General features: G+C 45.6%; 1 protein-coding gene across 1 annotated transcript in view; it reads right to left on the reverse strand.

Moving 5' to 3' along the window:
* The window catches only part of TMEM121 (transmembrane protein 121), a 179,621-nt gene that overhangs the window by 58,822 nt on the left and 99,918 nt on the right, over positions 1-20,881 (reverse strand).

Genomic DNA, 20,881 nt, shown 5'->3' on the forward strand with positions numbered 1-20,881 from the left:
AAACTCTTCCGAGCAGGGACCCTCTCCATGTGTTGTGTTTGTATGGAACCTAGCACAATGGGTCCTGGTCCATGGATGGGGCTCCTAGGCACTACCAGAACACAAAGAAATAATAATGCTAATCATTAATAGTTTATGGTGTGTTAATAAAAAGTTCCCTTCAACAGGAAACATTTCAGTCAACTAGTTTTTGCCAAAGTTGTAAGGGGATGCAAACTGGGAATGCAAATGAAAGTGGCTAAGTTGGCAGAAGGATGGGCCAGAGTTATGAATGCAAATTATGACTCTTTGCATCTGACAGCTCCAGTGTTTCATATGCACCAAGAATGGCCAGGGAGGCAATGGGACTCACAGTGGAATGAACAATCAAGGCCACGGTCACTGAATCTCCAGACTTGGCTGCGATGGGATCGAACCCCACAGGCTCACAGCTAGTGTCATTCTGACAGATGCTCAACATCTTTCCAGTGCAAATCTCCCTCTCCCTTTTTGCTGATCCCTTTCCTTGCTGAAGCTTCTGCCAGAACATAAACGAGGTCCCCTCTCACCCACCTTCTCTGACGCACTCTCCCTGAGTACACTGTGCCACTGCTAGAAACAATGAAAGATGAGGTGTCTGTAGGCCAGCGTGGAGAGCCCGTTCCATATCAGAGCCCAGCCCCCTGACACAATTGTGCACAATACACATCTGCCAATGGACCAAGTTAGCATTCACCATGCCGCTCCTGGCGAGCAAGCTAGTTGTTCTGAGTGCATGTGTGCAGAGGCTGCTTGCTCATTTACATTCCATGGCTTTCCCCGGTGAATCCCTCACCACACTTTTTGTGGCACCTTTGCTCTTCCCTCTCTGTTGGTCTTCTCACAGTCACTCCTTGGTTCTCAGCTACTAGCCCCTTTGTCTGAGCTTTAGGCAGAGAGCAGCCAGAGCAAACACACAGGGAGCACTGATGATGTTACAGTTTAGTTTTGAATCAGTCAGCATGTTCTATGATGACAGAGATGGCGACCTGCAGCCCAGAACTAAGCCTAGGGACAGAGAAGATTCCTGCCTGGGCCATCAACACTCTCTTGCCATTCATCTCTAAGGAGAAAGAATTTGTCCCTCTAGAAAGCTTGCCTCAAAGCACTTAGCAAATATGGATTAGCTGAGCCCTGATCCCCCCTTTGAGGAAGGCCCAGTAAATGTCCCTCTTACAGCAGAAAAGACTTCCTCAGAGTCACACAGGAAGTGTGGCAGAACTAGGAAGAGAACTCAGGAAGCCACACCAGAAGCAATGACATAGGGGGAGGGTAGGTGCTTTTTCTCTACACCTGGCTAGGGCTGGCTACTGGGGCTTGGTTGCGCCCGATCAGTTAAATGGATCTGAAGAGTTTAGGAGAGAGTTTTGTCCACAGAGGCACAGACAGTCAAAATATTTTCAACACATAGTAAATGTGCTGAGAAATGCATTTTTGGGGCACTTGAAACTATTCATGAATTTGGGGCAAATTCAGCAAACTGTTTTGGCCCTGATTTTTGGGGGGTAGGGGCAGATGTTGAAAGATTTTGTTTTGATACTTTCAAAATGAACCATTTCAACATATGGTTCTGAATCAACATTTCATTTCAAAATGTCCCTTTGATTGACATTTTGTTTCGAAATGGTTGATTCAAAATGATTCGTTCAGCCCAAAGAAATGTTTGCTTGTTTAGTCAATAAATTGAAAAAAAGTCCATTTTAATTTAAAATTAAACAAATTTGAGATTTTTCAGTTTGGTCACCAACCCAGGACTCAATGCTTTGCTCAGCTCTGTTGGTAACAGCTCTGGCTGGAACATTTTACCATCTGTCTGTTTTAACTGGTGCTCTGAAAGTGGGATTACTCCGGTGCAAATGTAGCAGCTACTTTTGTTCATCCTTGTTGTTCAAGGTAATAATAGCATCTGTGTGCAGCACATGAAGGACAGTAAACTAGGAGAGATTATCCTGAGCCTCTGAACAAGGACATAACCCACTCCCTAATTATTTTATTACATGTGATTTAATGTGTAATCATATGCCAAAATCAAGAGAAGTTGCATAATTTGCCAAGAATCTGCCCAAATTTTAATCTGCCGAAACACAATCTAGCCAGGCCAAATACACTGAGTGTCAAGCAGGTATAATTTGGCCTTAAATATGCTGATTAAATTTGCAATTGGTACTTTACAGTCACTGTGATGTTATTCTGCTCACCTTAGATTTATACTCCCCAACAGATCATGCACTACCTGCATCTCAGTGTTGATAGTGTTGTACCACCTGCTAGTATTGTGTTCACACTGTATGCACTTGGAATGGCCTACTTAATGTAAGAGTAACTCTTGAAATTATTACCTAGTGTTTACACAGTGAGTGCTGTGGAATTGCTCTCTTAATGTGGAGTGTAAATCCCCAAATAACACTGACTGAACTCCCTCGCTTTCCATCTGAACATTTCATGCTTTAAGCTGACAGCCTGCATCTGCAACTGAACAAGTTAAGCACTTGCAGTGCAGTGTGCCCATGCTATGCAGGATAATCTTGGTGTGAGTTTGCTTCACTACTTTTGCACAAAACCATTGCAGTCACACCGCCCACTGGATAGCTAGTTCATAGGTGCCAGACAAACCCTCAAAGAAGTGGCTCATGGGATATTTGGAAAAGTCTTCTGGGAGCCCAAAGGGGACTGTGGGAGAAGGGGTCAAACTTCCATAATTCCCAGGGAAAACTTGTATTTCTGGATCCTTTTTCTCAAAATGGAGGCCAGGCTGAAGAGTCAGATCTTGCTCGCCACTCAGCAAGAAAAAGTGCTGCTGCAGTAGCATCTGAAAAGGACCTGGAATAAGGAGTACGTTTTTAACAGTGAGTGTAACATACTGTTGGAACAATGTACCAAGGATCGTGGTGGAGTTTCCATCACTGTGTGTCATACAGGAGGTCAGACTAGATGATCAATGGTCCCTGTTGGCCTTGGAATCTACAGGAGGAAAAGAATAGTGTCCCTCTGCATGTCCCAAAGCAGAGCCTGCCTGCTCTTCCATTCCTCTCCCTCTTGCGTGCATGACCAATTTGGCTATTTATGATCTCAGATGCATGCCCCCTTGGCTGATCTGTAGGGTCTGGTCACAACATGGCTTGTGAGGAAAGCTGGTGAGAAATTTTCGCTGGAATAGTTTTGCATCAGAAAATTCAATTTTGCCAAAATCAAAGCATTTTGTGGAAACGTTGATTTCAATGACTTTTTTTTGATGGAAAAGTGTTGAAATGAATTGTTTTAGTAATGCTGAAATGTTTTGGTTCACTAAGGTAAAAATATTTCTTTTGTGCATCATTTCATTTCATTGCCCGAGTAATTACTCAGGGTTCATGGCAGCTTGTGCAGCCTGCACTGAAGTGTCACTGCTCCAGTAACCAAGCTAGGTAAATTAAAACTAGCTTGCCTATGTGTCCACAAGCTGCAGTCAGACCCTGTGAATGCCGGGTAAATATACCCTCTGGTTAGATTGTTATATTATATTATATTATATTATATTATATTATATTATATTATATTATATTATATAGTATAATGCTTCGACATGATCAAAACAAAGTATTTTGATGTTTCTGGATCAAAATTTTTCAGAATTTCCATTCCATGAACATTTTTGAAGTTCTGATTTGGAACTGACTTTTTGTTCTGATTTGGAATGAAATGTTGGTCTTTCTTGTGGGATGAAAATTCGATTTTCTGACTAGCTCTACCTGCTAACATGAGGAATAAGAAACTTCAGGGTTAATAATAACTATAGTGATGGCTCATCCATCCCTGGGACTACCAAAGACAGAGAAAAAAGTGAGATTTTTCTGGTCACATTTGAATTCCTGGGCTTTCCTGCAAAAGGCATTGGCCATTATCTTTGAAAACTCATGGAGACTAGGGGAGGTCCTGGATGACTGAAAAAGGGCTAATGTAGTGTCCATCTTTAAAAAAGGGAAGAAGGAGGATCTGAGGAACTACAGGCCAGTCACTCTCCCCTCAGTCCCTGGAAAAATCATGGAGCAGGTCCTCAAGGAATCAATTTTGAAGCACTTGGAGGAGAGGAAAGTGATCAGGAACAGTCAGCATGGATTCACCAAGGGCAAATCATGCCTAACCAACCTAACTGCCTTCTATGATGAGATAATTGGGTCTCTGGATGAGGGGAAAGCAGTGGACGTGTTATTCCTTGACTTTAGCAAAGCTTTTGATACAGTCTCCCAAAGTATTCTTGCCAGCAAGTTAAAGAAGTATGGGCTGGATGAATGGACTATAAGGTGGACAGAAAGCTGGCTAGATCATCGGGCTTAATGGGTAGTGATCCATATCTAGCTGGCAGCTGGTACCAAGCGGAGTGACCCAAGGGTCAGTCCTGGGGCTGGTTTTGTTCAATATCTTCATTAATGATCTGGAGAATGGCATGGATTGCACCCTCATCAAGTTTGCTGACGACACTAAAGTGGGAGGTGTGGTAGATATGCTGGAGGGTAGGCATAGGATACAGAGGGACCTAGACAAATTAGAGGATTGGGCCAAAAGAAATCTGATGAGGTTCAACAAGGACAAGTGCAGAGTCCTGCACTTAGGACAGAAGAATCCCGTGCACTGCTACAGACTAGGGACCGAGTGGCTAGGCAGCAGTTCTGCAGAAAAGGACCTAGGGGTTACAGTGAATGAGAAGCTGGATATAAGTCAATAGTGTGCCCTTGTTGCCAAGAAGGCTAACAACACTTTGAGCTGTATAAGTAGGAGCATTGCCAGTAGATCAAGGGATGTGATCATTCCCCTCTATTCAACACTGGTGAGGCCTCATCTGGAGTACTGTGTCCAGTTCTGGGCTCCACACTACAAGAAGGATGTGGAGAAATTGGAAAGAGTCCAGTGGAGGGCAACAAAAATGATTTGGGGGCTGGAACACATGACTAAGGAGAGGTTGAGGGAACTGGGCTTATTTAGTCTGCAGAAGAGAAGAATTAGGGGGGATTTGATAGCTGCGTTCAACTACCTGAAAGGGGGTTCCAAAGAGGATGGATCTAGACTGTTCTCAGTGGTACCTGATGACAGAACAAGGAGCAATGGTCTCAAGTTGCAGTGGGAGAGGTTTAGATAGGATATTAGGAAAAACTTTTTCACTGGGAGGGTGGTGAAGCACTGGAATGGGTTATCTAGGGAGGTGGTGGAATCTCCTTCCTTAGAGGTTTTTAAGGTTAGGCTTGGCAAAGCTTTGGGAGGGATGATTTATTTGGGGATTGGTCCTGCTTTGTGCAGGGGGTTGGACTAGATGACCTCCTGAGGTCCCTTCCAACCCTGATATTCTATGATTCTATGACTCTATGATAAAGGTGGTGAGGGCATCAAGATAGCCTTCAGTTACACATGTAGTAAGACCAGGGGAGAGAAGAGGAATACTGTAGGAATTGGAGCCATGGGGTGTCATTCAGTTCAAAGGGACCAGAGATATTTGCTTATCACAGGCAAACAGAATATTTGACAACATCTGTGTGCAGAGGGGTCCCAGCCAGGGAATAAGCAGGCCTGTCTGAGAATGCTACTCATGCTGCCTTCCCTCCTCCTGTGCTCTCCCTGTCCCCTCCAGTGCAGCTCTGCTACCACCACTCCTCTGAAGATACCCTCACCAAGTTCACTAATGATTTCCCCAGCTGCATCTGTTTCCCTTTCTTGCCTTGGGTGTCTGTCTCCTCTTGGTTTCTGGGGCAGCATTGTCTACACTACAGGTGCTGCAGCTGCATCTCCCTGAGAGGCGGTACCTGGGGCGATGGAAGAATTCTTCCCTTGATTTTGCTGCATCTACACTGCACAAGGCGTGAAATATTTCACAGCCCTGAGCAATGCGGCTGGGTCAATCTAATATTTAACTGTAGACCAGGCTTTAGTCTCACTGCAAAGTGATGCTGGCTTACCTACGTCAGCTAGGAGTGTGAACCAAATCCCCGTCTACCCCTTGCCTCTCCTACTGTGTGCAGTCTGACTTCTCTGCAAACACCTTGGGAGCTCCCTTTGCCAGCTCAAACTCTCATGCTCCAGGGAGTGTATGTTCCTAAAGTGCATTCACAGAACAGAGCCAGAACATGGTCCGGGCAGAATATTTACACCTAGTATGAGACATCACATTCAACCTGACATTACAGCAAGTGCTAACAACAACTCTAGGGCAGAGAGGAGAACAAGCTGATGGTTCAGATCCCAGGAGCCCCTGTTCATCCCCACATGGATAAAGACAAGGATGAGGGAGCAACCTTTGTAGCAAATGGTATGGCTGAGCCAGGAGAGGGAGATGTACAAAGGGGCCAGTGGTTAGGAGGGACAGCAGAGGCTGCATGAGCATCAGCATAGGGTACATCTACACTGTGATAAATATGCATGGCAGAGCCCTGGCCAACTGACTCGGGCTAGTGGGCTATCACATTGCAGTAGGGAGCTTCTGCAGAAGAAGCAGTTGAAGTGAAGTTCCTATTGTTCTGCAGAGCCCTGCAGGAAGAAGCAGGGATGTGGCATATACCTGAGCTCATCATAATTACCATGGGCAGGGCCAAACAGGGACATGTGGGACAGAGATGCGCTGCCCCGTGGAAATCTCAGAGGGGATTGCACAATGGAGACAGTCACTCCACCAGCACCCCAGCAGATGGGGATGAGGGGGCACGTTTATACCTGCTAAAGGCTACTCAGAGCATGGCCCTCCTGGGTATTGGGAGTAGGGCTGGGCAATGTGTTTTTGACAAAACTTTTCTCCATGAGAAACAGCCATTCTGTCAAATGTTTTGTGGAAATGCTCCGGGCTCAATTAACATGGCCTCAGGAACCTGTCTCAGGCAGCAATTCTGGGGGGCTGTCCCTAGCTATGTGCTATTCCAGGGTAATTGTCCGACTCTCTTGTGTTTTTTCCATGAAAAATTTCAAAAGGTTTCCTTTCTGTTCCACAGCAGAACAAAAATAAATTGCAAAACCTTGACTTTTTGGCCAGACAGAATTACTGTTTTCCAGGCCGGCCCGGCAGTGCACACTGCCACACAGCCACGTGCTATACAGACAAATTAAACAACACACAGCACCTCCTCCACAGGGTAGAAGGGTCAAGTAGAGACCTGACGAGACAGGCTGACACAACACGGAGGTGGCTGGCTTCCATTCCTGGCTTGCTGCTGACCTTGCATGTGACCTTTGGCCAGTCACAACCCTCCTGCCCCTTGTCTGGTTAGGCCATCAGCTCTTTGGTGCAGTCTGGGCTGGTGCCTCTAGGTGGCACAAATTAATACGAGGCAGGTGGAAGGAGTGACAAGGGCTCCAGCTCTAGAGTGAGCCTGGTGGCAGGGCAAGCTGGGGCTGGACGACAGGGGACAGATCCCTCAGTGATTACCTGTTCTGTTCATTCTCTCTGGGGCACCTGACATTGGTTGCTCACAGCAGACAGGATACTGGGCTAGATGGATCTTTGGTCTGACCCAGTGCAGCCATTCTTATATCAAATGTAGCTGTGTTTGTGGTGTCATATTAATGCACAATGGGTGTGTGAGTGTGAGCACAATTGGGAGAAAAGCGCCCCCTTTTCTTGCTCTACCCCATTGCCTTTCCCTGGTGCTCACTCTGTGACAGCACTAGTGTCTGGGGTTTGCAGCAGTGGCAGGATCTTTTAACCCCACTGTGCCATAGAAGGGTCAGTAGACACTCATTCTTATTTCACAGCATTGGAGGGAGGGGAACTGGTGATGCAGCAGCATTAGTGCCCTTCCCTTTGCACAGCACCTTTGGAGACCTGGGGCTGTTTGTTTTACTCTGTCACAATCACCAGGGCACAAGCTTTTCGGCACATGATGTGAATCTAAACGGGGTGCTGCCTCCGGCTCTGTTTGATGGACAACAGTTTGCAGGAGCATTCTTCCTGCCAGCCCCATAAAAGCTAACACCTGAGTTGTGCTGCAGTGGTAATTACTTCCTCTGCAGTGGCAGACAGCAGCATCTCTCTCTCTCTGTTGTTATAGCTGGGTGATGGGCAGCTGCAGGTGCTGGGAGGAGAAGGGTGGCCTGACCACTTAACAAGGACTTTTTGATTCTTTGTAGCCAAACACAATGGTTGAAATGGCAGCATAGGTGCTTTCTGAAGAAATGATGCAGGGCTGAGGGATCATCTCCTGGGACTGGGTGATGAGAGACACAACTAGAGCAACGGCCCTGATTCTCCCCGCTCAAGAGAAGCAGCTGGAGCCACATATTTATAAAATCTCCTAAACGCTGGCCCACCAGACCTCCCCAGAGCTTCCTGATAGCAGGGAGGAGGTTCTAGGAGGTCTGCACAGAAGTTAAGGCAAAGAGTTGGAGCCAGGATACCTAGGTTCTATTCCTAGCTGGGCTGCTAATCTTCTGACAGCAGGCAAGTCCCTGCCCCTTTTATGGCTCAGTTTCCCCATATGCAAAATGGGGGCTAGTGATCCTGACCCGACATGGCAAAAGGCTTGGAGATGTGCTGTATAACAGCTGGGTAGTATTATAATGTGGTGAGGCCTTGATTCTGATCGGGGCCAATAACCACTATCACAATGCAAATAATAGTGCACTCCCAGCATACTTTTGTACTAGCTCTATCTGTGTTTGAAAAACATTTTATAATCAGTCTGAGTTACTCAGAAATATTTGTCATTCGGACAATACGAATAAAGCTCTTTTACAGGCAACTAGACTGAGGAAAATATAGCCTGCTTCAAGCTTCCAGAAATATTCTTCTGCCCAAGATCACACAATTGGCTTCATTTTGGGTAGAGGCAGAGGCAATGCGTGCAGGAGTGGGGGCAGAAGGGACATGCAGGATCACATCCCAACTCCCCCCAATTTACTGCTTGGCTTGTACTGAGCATGCTCACACTGTGGAAGCCAGCTGCCGTCACTCAATATCAGCAGGCACAGATTGTCTCGAGGTAGGGGGAATGGGCTTGGTTTAACTTGGTCTTATAACAGATGGCTATATTCAGCCTTAACTCTAGAGAGAGGCCCCAGGATCCATAGTTGTGCTGTAGTGAACAAGTCTGCGTTGGCTGGATAGAGGGAGGGGGCAGACTAGATGTGCCAGACGAGGTCTCTTCCACCTCTGATGGCTGTCAGTCAGATTCTGATCTGTGTCTGATTCCAGTGACACATGTATATTGGTGGCGTCCTGGTGAGCAAAGCTGCCTTCTAAGGCCTGGTCCACACTACAAAATTCAGCTACATTGGCCAAAGAATTCTTCTGTCTACCTGGCACCCACTTCTTGGGGAGGTGGATTTCTTGCACTGATGGGAGAACCCTCTGGCTGGTGCAGGGAGTGTCTCCACTGCAGCACTCCAGCAGTGCTGCTGCAGTGGCCCTGCCTTACTGTTTAAGTGCAGATAAGCCCTATGCCATTCACCTGTGTGTGATTGCCAGCATGGTAGAGGGCTTCCTCAGGAAATATTGCGGGCTGGGTACGTGGTAACCTGCCTTACGGGGGGTGGGAGGGTAAATACACTGAAGACTGAAAGTGCTCAGATACTATGACAATGAGGCCAGATAGTGCCTTTGATAGATTGGTGTAAGTCCCTCATTCACTTCATTGGCCTTATACAAAACCCACAGGCTGGAACTCAGAGGAGAAATAGGCCCTTGGCAAACCCCAGGAGAGGCACCAGAGATGTTTAATCTACCAGAGGAAGCTAATGCAGGCCCTGCCCAAGCACCAGAACCAAGGGACCCATATACTGCAGCACAGAGGGCTGCGTTTTTACTCACTGGAAGGCTGAGAGCTGCAGCTAATTTGCATAAATTATTAAATAAAAAATAAACACGTACGTTCCTAGCTGTGGTTTGTGCTTGTCCTGTGTAGCTCAATCAAAACTGAATGATGGTTAGCTTCACTAGCAAGAGATACCTGCAGTTGAGATTATCCACCTAATCCCAACTCCAAGCCAGCCCAAATGGAGTGGTTCAGATCGAGATCCAAATCTGGGGGCATGAAGCTGTATTAGCAGCATCACTTGATTCATGGCAGGTCAGGGTCGGGAAAGGCAGGTATCTTACAGGACTCAGTGGATATTTTCCCTTGGCAGCTGTATATCCCTGCAAATGGAGCACCTAAAAACTACCAGCTCTTGGAGAGGCTCATCCTGATGTCCATAAGAGTTAGCAGGAAATCACAAACTCTCCCAGCAACTCCAGCATCTGCACTTGGAAACTAACAGTTTTGTGTTGGCAACTTATGTTTAATTCCCCAGTCTCATAGAGGAGGCACAATGGGATCCAGTGGCTGGAAGTAGAAGCTGGACAAATTCAGACTGGAAATAAGAGTGAGGGTAAATTTAATTTAAATTATTTTAATTTAAGTTGATTTAAGTTTTAATATTAGTAATGTAAGTGAGGGTAATTAGCCATTGGAACACACTTCTCAAGTGGTGGAGTCTTCATCACCAGCAATGTTTAAATCAAGATGGGATGTTTTTCTAACAGACCTGCTCTAGTTCACACAGGAAGTACTTTGGAAAAGGCCTGCGTTATACAGGAGCTCAGACTAGATCACGGATTGGCAACCTTTGGCACGCGGCCCATCAGGGAAATCCACTGGTGGGCTGGGACGGTTTGTTTACCTGCAGCATTCGCAGGTTCGGCTGATCGCAGCTCCCACTGGCCGCAGTTTGCCGTTCCAGGCCAATGGGGGCTGCGGGAAGCATTATTGACTGAAGGATGTGCTGGCTGCTGCTTCCCGCAGCCCCGCACGTAAACAAACTGTCCCAGTCTGCCAGCAGATGTTCCTGATGGGCCCCGTGCTAAAGGTTGCGGATCCCTGGCCTTATCACCTAGGAGTCGATGAAATTTGACCACAAATATCACTTTTTTGTGGGCGTCTGCGGCAGTTTTACGTGAAGAAGCCGGGTTAAAAGTTGTACGGAAAGCAGCACCAGGTTGGAGGGGAAACTGTAAAATGCTTTACCTGTTATGGAGAGGGTAAAAATTTGATTCCTTCCCATCTCAGCCATTCAGTAGGCTGGAGGCTTACGAGCCTTGAAACTGGTTAAAATGGCATGAAAATATGTCAAGATAAATGGCAATTTACTGCATAATGAGGAGCTGGTTAGGGGGTCACCATAGGGACGGCATTAGGACTTTTCTTATTTAAAATCTTTGTTAGCAATTAAGAAGGATGATGTGAACAATGAGGACATTAACAACATTTGTAGATGATTCTAATTTAGGAAGAATTGCAAATGTCAGAGAGGGCCGAGAAATGGTACACTGGGATCTAGTGCAGGGGTTAGAAGAATGCTAAGCCCAAACATGGAAAATGTCAGTTCCAAATGAATTATTTTGAGCAGGTTGTGAGTAGATGTAAAAGAAGGATTAGAATTGATGTCAGAATTTTACCTGATTGATACTGACACCATATTTTTCCAACAGTGAGGTTAATTAACCATTGGAACCACTTACCAACTTACTAACAAATATGCCCTAGATTGACCAGAATTTATGGGCTCAAAGCCGGATCACTGTGTGAAATTCTCTGGCCTGTGTTATGCAGGAGATTAGACTGGATGATTATACTGGTCCCTTCTGGTCTTAGAATTTATGAGTCCGTGTCTTTCATTCCTCTTGGGGAGCTTGCAGAAGACCACTAAGGGATAGCCTCAGATCTGGGATCTTCTACTTTTGTGTCTTGTTACTTTTTCCACTACTAACTGCTTATGCTTGGTATTTTAGACAAAGATAAGAGCTCCAGAAGAACCAGAAGGGGCAAGGGGTAACCACTGAACAGATAAAAAAGATTAATCTCAGTTAAGGCTGTGTGTATGCTTGGGGATGAAAGTTTGGCTCAGTTTTTATTATATCCAAATTGGTTCAACCGTTATTAGTGAAAGATTCCATATAGCTCCTTGCTGGTTCATTCTAATAACTAGGAGAACGTTTGTGCATTACCAGATGTTGTGACATAGGCCTGGTCTACACTACAAAGTTAGGTCAACAAAACTATATCACACAGGGCTGTGAAAAATTTCACACCCTGTGTAACATCATTAAGCCGGCATAAATGCCCGAGTGGACACTGTTAGATTGATGGTAAAATTATTTTTTCGGAGAGGCGGATTGAGTACAGCAATGGAAGAACCCCCTTTCGTCTACATTACAGTGCTACAGCTGCAACTGCACTACTGCAGCTGTGCTGCTGTAGCATTTCTTGTGTAGACATAGACTTAGCATGAAAGGGAATAAGCATGATTTACAAAAGCAAGGATGCTTCATCCCTCAGCATGCTTAGTTCATTTATTTTGGCAAGTGTAATTGAGTTCTAATTATTGGTGGTAATATTTCATTGCCTATCAGTAAATGTGCTGCAGTATATTTTATAAAAGTCATATATTCTTAATGTTATGAGATCGCTCAGCAGCTCTGCCTCTGTTAGATGGATATTAAACCTGTTGCTATTAAATCTTGGTTGGGTCCTGGGTTGGATTTGATGAGGAGTCTCAGATTTGCAGAGTGGAGGCAATGTATTCTGCTGTATTTATTTGCATTTGTAGCTTGGGAAGAAGCACGCAGGCCAGTGCAGCACCTGCACCTCACAGACCTTTAGAGGTGAGAAATTTTCTGAAAGCTGTGGCTGTTAAGACAGCTGGGGCTGGGGTGATGCTGGCTTTCAGTTACCAAAGAAAGCAGGCAGCAGTGAACCAGGTATCCAAATGGAAACAGAGGTTCTTGCTGGTGCCTTTCTCAGGGTCTTCACCGTTCTTTGATAGGGAGTATTGTGGGCTTTGGCTGCTGCAACATTGGCTGAACAACCTGGGGAGCACTAACTATTCCCTCTACACATTACTCCATCTTCATCTAGGACAAGAAAAATCATCCCAGCCCATAGGTCAATGAGAAGTCACTTCTTGTCCTCTATTTTCCAGCTTTCTTTCTTACCAGCCATCTAATAAATCTAGTGAAATCTGTCTTGCTGGTGTCTAATTCAATTCAGCTTCCTGACAGCAGAGTTCCTATATCACTCATTGGTCTAACCAGCTGCATAAGTGGAATATGAGTCAAGCCAGCAGGCTGCTGCATGCTGCTCAAGGAAAGCAATTACTTGGGAGGGGAACTTGCTCACCTAATCGACTATAGGTTTAGGGGCTTCTCTGCCGTTAGGTCTAATTGAATTACCAGGAGCTTTGAGCTCCAGGATCACAAACAGCTGACTGCTTCTAGCCTTATGCCTGGAAGTAAACAAGTTGCCACATAATTCGTGTGGAGATGAACATCACATACCACACTCTGTCTCAGTACTTACAGTGTCTGAGCACCTCACAATCTTCAATGTATTTCCTCACAACCCCCTTGTCAAGTAGGGCAGGGCTGTTATCCATGGCACTGAGGCACAAAGAGATTAAGTGACCTTCTCAAGCTCACACAGGAAGTTTGTGATAGAGAAGGGAACTGAGCGCCACCCTTGTAAGTCTTAGCCTAGTGACCTAACCACTATCCCATCCTTCCTCTCTAACACTAGTTAGTAGCTCCCCAACATCCAAACAAACTCCTCCCTGGGGAACAAACAGTTGCAGCTGCCATTCCATTGCACAAGATCAACTCTGTTCCAAAGCACAGGGGACCTGGGCAGGCATCATCTGTGCTCTCTAATGTAAGAACCAGAGCAGGAATTGTGCTGATCGGATCTTCAGAAGCTTTGCTTTCTGCCAATCTCCTGGATGCAGCTTCTGCTGCTGTGAGGTAGGGAGATGGACAGCACAGGATGCGTGGCTCTGGATGAATGATTTCCCTCCCTGCTGCACATCTAAAGGAGGCTCTCAGTTTCATTAGCTTCAAAGGCAAAAATACCCACACCTGGCATACAGCATTAACAAGCCTCAGCGCATCAAAGAATTGGCGTGATTTGTACATCTCCAGCAATGTCCATCCAAAGGTCTCAAAGTGCTTCACAAACAAGTCAATAATGATGCTTCATAAGAACCTGGCACAGCGGAGAAGGGACATAGATTCATTTCCGGCTTCCCTGAAATTCACTGGCTTCTTGGGAACAGCATGGCAGCTCTTCCACAGGGTACAGCAACACTGGACGAGAGTGAAGAGGAATACCATGCCTCATGAAAATTGCAGGAGTGATTTAAGGTTAGCTGAACATAATTAACTGAGCTGTACACTGGGATGAATATTCCTGCTCTTAGGGGGAAAATGTGCCAGGTGATGTAGATGACCAAAAATGGCAAGGGTGTGGATTTTATGCCTCATGCAAAGCCATCACTACATCATCCTTAACATCTTGTCTGGGAACATGTTCAGTGCTAGATCAAAAGAAAGGATGTGTCACAGACCAGGATGCAGGCCATCAGAGCAGTAGTGGTCATGCTTAACTCTCAGAGCAGGAGTCAGGAACCAGAGCCAAGGGTTAGAGCTAGAAACTGTCAGGAATCAAACCAAGGGTCAGAGCCGGAGTCAGTAGTCAGCAGTGGAGCATAGAAGCAGGGATCTGGAACAAAGCAGGAGGGCAGGAATCAGGAACAAGACAGGTATAAGGAGTCAGGCAAGAAGGCAAGATCCAAGATTCCAGCCAGGAATTCATCTAGTTGGTCAGACAACTTCCTGTGCCATCTTCTGGCTTAAATAGTGAGTCTGAGCCAATTGGAGAGACCAGATAGCTTCTCCCATCAGAAGTTTCATGGGCGGTGCCTCTGGTGAGCTGAGGTCCACCCACTGACACTCCCTACTGGCATCAGCAAGCTGTCAGATGGTGGATGTGGTCCAAGGACTGCCTGGGACCCAAGACCCCGTACAGGATGCCATTAACAGTATCTCCAGCTAGTTAGAGGAGCACGTCGTTGTTCTTTGGGGGACTTCATTTTGATAGCAGCCTTCAACTACCTGAAGGGGGTTCCAAAGAGGATGGAGCTAGGCTGTTCTCAGTGGTGGCAGATGACAGAATATGAAGCAATGGTCTCAAGTTGCAGTGGAGGAGGTCTAGGTTGGATATAAGGAAACACTATTTCACTAGGAAGGTGGCGAAGCACTGGAATGGGTTACCTAGGGAGGTGGTGGAATCTCTGTCCTTAGAGGCTTTGAAGGCCTGGCTTCGCAAAGCCCTGGCTGAGATGATTTAGTTGGGGTTGGTCCTGCTTTAAGCAGGGTGTTGGACTAGAAGACCTCCTGAGGTCTCTTCCAACCCTAGTATTCTATGATTCTACCTTCACCAGGTCTGCCTCTGCTTAGTTTAGAGTAACTAACAGGATTGCAGCTCCAAAGGCTGATTGCAAGGACAATGGCAGCCAGCTGTTAACTCTACTCCCCAAAAGTGCATGGAAGTGTATTTAATGCAAATTTGCCCTCCAGCCTCTGATGTTGTCTCTGCCACTGAGAGATCAGGAAACAACTCTTCCTTCCAGTACCAGACACAGGGAGGAGGTGACTCCCAGACCAGCAGGGAATTCCTCAAAGTGTGTGCTGCTGGCCTCACGTTTCCTCCCTTGTTAGTTCCGAGAAGATACCAAAGGAGGTGGGTGGCACTTACAACTGCATAAATTCTCTAAAGCGGGCTCCAAATGGACAATTGGAAAATGCCTGACAATCTCCTGAGCCTAAATCATTCACCCACTTCCTGAGTATTATTTCCAGACTAGCAGAGAAAGTGTCAGGCACAATGTTAATCAAATCAGGAACCAACCATGTACAGAACGTACACTGTGTTATTAACTGGAATAATACTGCATGGGGACTAACGGACACCCACAGGTAGTCAGTCTTGCTAGCAATTGTCTGCTGCACAACAGGGTCAATGGATTCTTATGCCATCACCACATGTCCAGGGCTCCATGGATCATGAGACCAAAGCAGCCTAAATGTTTTTGATCTTCTGAGGAGTGGCGCCCCTGTGGATTATTTCAACAGGTGAGTTTGTAATGTGAAGTGACCTGGTGCCATTCATATCTGCTGTGTGTTTTAGCTCTTAGGTCTTTGGAACACTGGAGTCAAGTGTATGTTTTCTAAAGCTGGTTAAAAAAATGCCATTTATTTTCTTCAGGAAATTTTGATTTTTTAAAAAAATTCATGTGATCATGTTTGAAAACTAAAAATGTGCACCAAACAAAAAAAGTTTTTCGTTGAAAACAGAATGTTTTGACAAACATAAAAAGTTTTCAAATGTTTAAAAATGGTTCAATGACAAAACGTCTAGCAGCTCCAGTGCTTTGAAGGTGTTCTTCTCGGAATGATTGGTCTACTACATGTATGGAACACCAATCACTGCAATAGCTAGGCAAATCATGGTCAAAGAGGGTTGGCTCTGGAGTGAATGCACCCTAGGCAATAAACTGTTGGAATCAACTGAAGGGAAGTGATGGATTTTCCATCTTTTGCAATCTTCAGATCCAGACTGGCTGCCTTTCTGCAAGATGTGTTAGTCAAACACAGATTATTGGGCTCAATACAGGGGTGCCTAGGGGAAATTCTTTAGCCTGTGATATACAGGAGGTCTATCTAGATCATCTAATGGTCCCTTGTGTCCTTAACATCTATGAAACTATGAACTCAGGTCGAGACTGGAGGATGAGGCATAGAACTTGTGTGTTCTGAACTCACTCAGACCACACAGGAGCTGCCAACTGGAATGTTACTGCTCCTGAAAGTACCAGAAATGGTGCTTCCTAGAAAGCCGTAATGACTATTTCATTTTACAGTATTCCAAGTGTGCTAGCTTTCTGACAGTGCCAGCAAAGAGACAGGAGCCTGCTTTGAAGCGCTTACCCTTTTCACAGATACAGATGCATAGATTGTAGCTGCTGTATTGATTCAGTGAGAAGCATCCCCACTGCCCACTCTGCGCATCTAGTCACAGTATGACTGAGCAATTGTAGAATGGTGCATGGTGGACTGCAATGAAATACACGCTAAGGTAAGTGGGCACTGCCTAATGGTAAATCTGGATGCATTTCCCAAACCAGTGGATGTGGCACAATGGAGATCTGATTCCTACCTGTCTGACCGATGTGATGGTCCTAGTCTCAGGCCAATCTGAGAAGCAGCAGGGATCATTGGGAAAGTCAGTCTGGAACAGCCACAGCATACAATAATCCCAAGACTACATCCCCTTGCCCCAGAGAGTGTAACATGGTGTGAAAATTAGCTGTACCAGAGCTCATTTGTCAGGGAGATCAAATATTTATGGCTGCATTCTCCTGCTTCCAATTTTAAGCTGTGCTGCCTTATTTGTTACAAATTTACAAAAATGTTTAAAGACACGTTTACATTCTTTCTAAGTACAAAAGGCTTATTTCTCCATGTAACATTTTGCTAGTTAGATTCAGCTTTGACATTTCATCTCCTCCTGCATTCATCCTTGTCTTCAGTGCACTTCTTTTCCTCTTAGTAATGATTATCATTATGCTGAGAAAAATGGGTCATTTAGAGCTGTTTCTTTACTCCCTGAATAAAAGGCAATGGGATACAGGATATCATTAAAATTCTAAACCTGACGTCCAACCTCAAAAACAACCTTCTTGGTATTCATATGTCTTCTCTGAGGCAGGCAGGAGGGGAGGTGGGAGGGCAGAGAAATAACTTTTCACAGTTTTCCAGTGAGACATGCTCTGTCGGCAGTGAGATGTATTTGCATGCAAGATCCAGCATGCTCATTAAGTGACATGTGTCAGGAGAAGAAAAAGAGCAGAGCCATGGGCATAGTCACAACCTTGCACAATTCCAATGACTTCAATAGTGCTATGTGGACTTACGACAGCTCAGAATCTGGCCCCAGGATATTAAGTAAGACTGACCCTATGGCCCTAATAGTGCTATTTATTATTCTCTACACACAGTCTCTACTCTGCTCTCCATTCAGTTTTCTTTTGGACAATATTCATACCAGGACAAGTCCAATTAATTTTCATGGTAGGATTTTGTGGGATACAGTATCAACTAATTTACAAAACTATGGAAATATTACAACTCCAATCCTAGTTCCAGGATAAAAAATGATCTCAGTTTGGTGGATCTCATCCTAGTTCCTAGTACCATGACACCACTGTTCATGACTGACAAATATGAGGGTGTATCTCAGCCTGCTGCTGCCCATGGTGATTTCTGTATAAATGTTTGTGACTGAGAGCTTCCTAATAGGGGACTGTCTGGGATGGCCCAGGTACGAAGGAGGAGATGGCTCAAGATAGCCATCTAGCACCTTACATTTAATGGTAGTTAAGGGACAATGACAGAATTATTAGCTCTGCTGTCTCTAGAATCCCCCAGGTAGCCTGCAGAACTGATTTGATGGGAAGGACGGCCAAAGCCTGCTTGCACTTAGAGATGCCTCATGGAGAACAAAGAACCCAGCATGGCTTCAAAGGATACCCTCATGCACAGGAACTGGAGTGAGATGGGGCATGTCAAGGAAGCAATGCCTGCTAAGATCACCCTGCTGTGATGGGAGGACCTTAGCGAAAACAGATGTGCCCTGGCTTTTTGTTTCAAAAACCCTAATGCTTTTTTCCAACTGCTAAATAAAAGCCATTTTGTTTTAAGGAAGCTGTCGGTCACCATCTCACTGGTCAAAATTCCCAGTGGGAGGAAAAGTGGGCCTGAAATCCAGTTCCCCTCTGGGCAGAGAGGTTAATGGCATTGCCCTATCTCACAGGGGTGTTGTGAGGATACTTGCGTTAAAGCCAAGGCAACTTCTGGAGATGCAGTGAACCAGATTCTGAATTCTCCAAACCGCACCAGGGACTGAGTCAGCGTAGACGTGGCCCCTGGACTAGGGAGCTGAGAACAGCACTCCCACTGCATATTGAGCACAGCTGGGAACTGAGGCCACTGCATCTCCAGCAGCTGCTTTGGATGACTCGGTGAAACTAATCAGGAATGGTGGGTTTCCCCTGGGGTGGATCACACTTCCCATAGAGAAGATCCACATCCCTTCACAGACAGCTGCCAGCCCAAATGAATGTCAGCAGAGGAGCTGCTGGAGCAACAGCTTCAGAGAGGGAAATTGTTTATTCACAGAGTAGCGACTAGTTTCCCGTGCATGCCATTTGCCAATGCCTTTCAGCTGTGAGCAGTATGGACCATCAGGAGCACATTGAGTCCTTAATGCAAAGAAGGGGAAATGCTTCCTGTTTCTCTTCTACTCTGCTTGGTCAGTGAGCTGGGAGTTGGTGTATGATGCCTTCAGGATGGAGACAATGCTCTCATTTCTCCTCAGAAGGATCATGGGACAGATGACTAGGCTCAGAAGATGTCTCTGAGAGGGGACTGGTCAAAGGAGGATTAGTGGTATGGCAGAAAGGACTGTGTTAAATGCCCACAGACCAACCTCCACTTGACAAAACATCTGGTGGCTCAGTCTCTTTAAAATAAAGGGCATACTTCTATGTCCAGCTTTGGTCTTACATTTGTCCCAGTCACACCGCCTTTGGCCTATCTGCTCCCTTCCTTTTCCTAGGCTTGCTCCCTGTTACCCACTGTCTGCTGAATTCTCACAACTGCCTTGACACATCCTCACTGGGAATATGTCATAATCAGCCTCCCTCTGGGCCCGGATATGAGATGCGCCAGCTCCCCCAGGAGCTCTGCATTCTCCATCAATCTCTTACTCTGTGATGCAGGAAGGGTGGTCCAGGGGGGAGGTTCTAGCTGGGGACCAGGTAGAGCTGAGTTCAATTCCCTGTTTGTCACAGACTTCCTGTGGCAAAGTCACCTGGGCTCAGTGTAACTTAGTTCCCGCTCTGTACAATGGGGCTAATAGCTCTTCCCTGATCATGTGGGTACTGTGAGGTTAAAGACTCTGAGGTGCTCAGATACCATGGTAATTGGGCCATCTTGGTACCGCAGATAGAGTCTGCTAAGTAAATAACTGACAATGAGGTCTCCTTCCTCCAGGCAATACCCCTCTTCCTGGCTGCAGTAGACCTCAGGAGATTTTGGTGCACACAGTGTGACACTCTGGTACCCTCTTATTCACCACTGTTATGTAATTAGGATATGTTTTGCACAAAGTATGCGTTGTTGAGGTATCATTCTAAAAGTCTTGATCTGCTAGACATTAATAACTTGTTGGATTGTATGTGCTATCATCATATGAGAAGTTATGAAATTTGGCTATGTATGTGTTACTGAAACATATTGTGAAGTTGAAAACACCCACAAGCAGCCTTTCAGGTACCACAGTAAAAAGGCTAAACAATGTTAATGACTTATTGAGGAAATGCACACAAGTTCGAGGATTACCCCAGAAACTGCGTACAATAGAAACCTCTCAGAAATAGCACTATTCAGTGGGAACTGTTTGACCAAGGTCATAGCAAAAGAGCTTTCCAGCAAATGGGAAGAAGATATAAAAGGGGGAAATGACGTCATGATGGTACCTCATTCCACCTACAACACCACACCTGGAAACACCAGAGGAACACAGACTGAACTGGCAGAAGTGATGGTCCCAGGCTAAAGGGATTTCTAGCCTGTGTATGAAAACCTAGGAAACCCACATTGCAAAGCAAAGGCAGCTTGTGCCTTAAGAATCTGCCAGACTGTTTATCACTGAGACTGAGAATTTGCTTAATCTGCTTTGATCTCTTTGCTATCACTTATAATCACCTAAAATCTATCTTTTGGAGTTAATAAACTTGTTTTTGCTTTATCTAAACCAGTGAGTTGGAGTGAAGTGTATGGGAATCACAGTTAATGGGCAAAGGCTGTTGCATATTCCTCTCCACATTGAGGGAGGGGGTGAACTTTATGAGCTTACTCTGTACAGTTCCCTGTGCAAGACAGTATAATTGTGTGTTTATACTCCAGAGGGGTGCATGTCTGCGGAGCTGGGAGTTGCCTTGGTTGTAGTCTTCCTATGCAGGGGCTGGTCAGTGAGCCTGC

This window comes from Gopherus evgoodei, chromosome 8 (assembly GCF_007399415.2).
Source record: "Gopherus evgoodei ecotype Sinaloan lineage chromosome 8, rGopEvg1_v1.p, whole genome shotgun sequence".
In the NCBI taxonomy this organism is placed as follows: Eukaryota; Metazoa; Chordata; order Testudines; family Testudinidae; genus Gopherus; species Gopherus evgoodei.